The following is a 3472-nucleotide window of genomic DNA, read 5'->3' on the forward strand; positions in this document are numbered from 1 at the left end:
TTTGTGCATGTGTACCCGTGGAAGGCAAAGGACAACTTGTAGGGGTAGGTTATCTCCTTCCACCTTGGGACCAGGGACTGAACTCAGATTGTCAGGCTGGGATGCATATGCCTTCCTTCACCCAATGAGGCCTATTCCCAGCCTAGCTAACATTTTTTAAAAAAGCTTTAAATGCTCCCAGAATTGATAAGAAAATGATACGGGACTGGAACAACATAGTAAGATTTACATGAGAAGCAGGACTCAGAAAATAACTTAAAGCGTCAGGTCTGGAGAGACGGTTCAGTGATTTAAGAGTACTGGTGGACTGGAGAGATGGCTCAGCAGTTAAGAGCACTGACTGCTCTTCCAGAGGTCCTGAGTTTCAATTCCCAGCAACCACATGGTGGCTCACAACCATCTGTAATGGGATCTGACGCCCTCTTCTGGTGTGTCTGAAGACACCTACAGTGTACTTACATATAAATAATAATAATAAATCTAAAAAAACAAGACAAAGTAACCAAAGAACCCTTGTACAGAATATTCTAACAGAATACAGAATATACTACTACGGGGAACATACAAACCACGAGTTGAAGGAGCCCGTTTTATCCCTGAGAGTAATCAATCCAGAAGCCCAACTTTGACACATTGCCTAGTAAAATTACTAGACTTTAGAGGAAAAAACGTGGGAGCATTTTAGGGGGAAACAAACAAGTGATTTATGGTGACAGCAAAATTCTTCTCATCAGATGTTTTCCACTTAGAAAATATCTCTGGATTTTCAAGGAAAGTATGTCAGTTTATAATACCAAACACATCTGACTTTCAAATAGATAAGGCACCTGTGATAACAATATTCCGGAGCATGGAAGAATATAGTTGCCAATGAATCGTTTCTGAGAAATCCATTGGAGAACTAGTTTGGGGGCCTGGAGAGATGGCTCAGCAGTTACGAGCACTGGATACTCTTCCAGAGAACCAGGATTCATATCGCAGTACCCACACGGCAGCTCATGACCATCTGTAACTGCACTTCCAACACCCTCCCCAGGCCTACTGTGTGTGTGTGTGTGTGTGTGTGTGTGTGTGTGTGTGTGTGTGTGATGAGAGCATGCATATGTCAAGGTTCTCAGTTTCCACCATGTGTGTCCCCAGAATAGAACTCAGGCCACCAGGCTTAGCAGCAAGCCCCCTCACCTGCTGAGGCATCTCCCTGCCCCCCTCACCTGTTTTTTTTTTGTTTTTTTGTTTTGTTTTTGTTTTTGTTTTTTTATCTTATTTCTATAGTAGTGCTAGTACTGTTACTCGGGATCTGTTGGAAGCATAGTGGGAGGCAAATATAAAGAATAATCATGGGACATTCTGAGTTCCCTAATATACTTGCTAAGTGGGATTCTGGGTACAGAAATTAGAAGACACAGATGTGGGGCTGGAGAGCCCTGAGTTCAATTCCCAGCAACCTAAAATACCCATTTTCTAGTTCTGTCCCATGAAAAGGTCAAAGTTACTGATATAATAGTAAGAGCACTCCTAGCACTGGGATTGTCACCTACTCTGACCATCAGTCCCCTTAAGGAACACAGGCGTCTGGGGAGCTGACTGTGCTGGTCTAGATTAGAAAGCACATGGTGATACTAAAACAGATGGTCACAAAGCAGCACCCAAAATAGGAGGGAGTGAGCGCAGATGAGGAAGACAACAGCACACACACAGGATCATGTGAAAGACAGCAATACACACCCACACACACAATAGCACTTAATCACGTAATCACACTCATTTCTTCTCTAGTGAGGCATGTTTGGGTTGGGCAAGGCAATATACACAGGAATGTACACCAGGAAGCGGGTTCAGGATGACTGCCTTCTTGCATCTGTAGGGAAGTGAGAGGCTGACGCCTGTCCTGTTGTCATCGTGGTAGATTCCTGGCCAGAGAAACAGCATTGCTGGAGCAGAGTTCAGTGAACGGAAGTCATACACCAAAGGTGTTAAGATCTGCTAGACGCTTCTCAACACGCCAACTTTCTTTTAGTCGTGACTTTTAATTGTGTGTATATGTATGTGGCTATGTACAGGAGAAGGTGAGGTGTCTGCAGAGGTCAGAAGAGGGAATGCATTTCCCTGGAGCTGGAGTTACAGGGAGATGTCAGCTGCCTGATGTGGGTGCTGGGAACTGAACCCAGGTCCTCTGAGTAAGTGCTTTTAACCACTGAGCCATCTCTCCAGACCCCAAACCTTTACTGCCCTTCTCTCAAGCCAATGGAGATGTACCTCGCTAAGTAGCTCACTCCTTTCAACTGAGGAAGAGTCTCCTGGACAGCAAGCTTTGTTTTTCTCTATCAATGATATAAAATCTGGAAATACAGCTTTTTAGACACGAGCCATGAGGATGAAGAGTCCAGCAGCCTGGGAAAAGAACTGCTCCCTCCTTCTGTCCTGCTTGCCTTTCCCTGGGACAGAACCCAGGGCTTTGTACCACCTAGGTTAGCTCTGTATCTCAGACTGGCAAGTCCTTTTCACGTGAAAATGTTTAGTAAAATTGTTCCTACCACAACCAAGAAGTCGGGAAAACCTTCCTTTCTAGATATGTGTGTTCCTCCAGGAAAAAAAAAAAAAATCCCTGGCTGTGTGGCTATGTTTTTGTTCACCAAATTACTGCCAGCCTAATCCAAAGTGAGGATGAAAAGAGACTAAAATATTTTTACAACTCTGAATTTTGACCACATTAAACACGCTAGTTCTTTATACACTCCTACGTGGCTGAAGAGAATTGCGTTAGAAATATTTTCCCCTCTTTAAGATTTTTGGCAAACAGAAACAAAAACCGACAGAAAACAGAAATAAGCATAAACAAAACCACATTAGTAAAAAAAAAAAAATATATATATATATATATATATATATATATATATCACTCGATTTAAGACCCTTTTTCAAATGATTTCTAGGTTGCTGCCATTAAAAATTAGCATGAAGAGTGCATTGGCTGGGCTGGAGAGATTGGCTCAGCAATTAAGAGCACTGGCTGCTGTTTCAGAGGGCCCAGATTCAATTCCCAGCACCCACATGGCAGCTCACAACTGTCTTTAACTCCTATTCCAGGGGATCTGACACTCTCATACAGACGTGTATGGAGGCAAAATACCACTGTACATTATTTAAAAAAAGGAAGGAAGGAAGGAAGGAAGGAAGGAAGGAAGGAAGGAAGCTGGGCAGTGGTAGTGCATGCCTTTAATCCCAGCACTTGGGAGGCAGAGGCAGGAGGACTTCTGAGTTCTAGGCCAGCCTGTGTCGAGTCCCTCTTGACCAGTAAGCAAGACGCAACCACAGGTTCTTCTTAAAGCAGTTTACTCAGGCAGCTACTCTTTACAAAATCCCCTTCCAATTCCCCCGAGCCTCTCTGGGTATGTCCACTTTGTTTTTCCCCCACTCAAGCCACAACCACGCCCCCACCAATCACCACAGGTCACAGCACCTCACCAGGCAG

The 3472-nt window shown here is 44.0% G+C and overlaps 1 pseudogene; it reads right to left on the bottom strand.

The window, feature by feature from the left end:
- Window positions 1–1761: 1761 nt before the first annotated feature.
- LOC110294902 overlaps window positions 1762–3472 on the bottom strand; it is a 5329-nt pseudogene continuing 3618 nt past the window's right edge.

Source organism: Mus caroli, chromosome 5 (assembly GCF_900094665.2).
Source record: "Mus caroli chromosome 5, CAROLI_EIJ_v1.1, whole genome shotgun sequence".
In the NCBI taxonomy this organism is placed as follows: domain Eukaryota; kingdom Metazoa; phylum Chordata; class Mammalia; order Rodentia; family Muridae; genus Mus; species Mus caroli.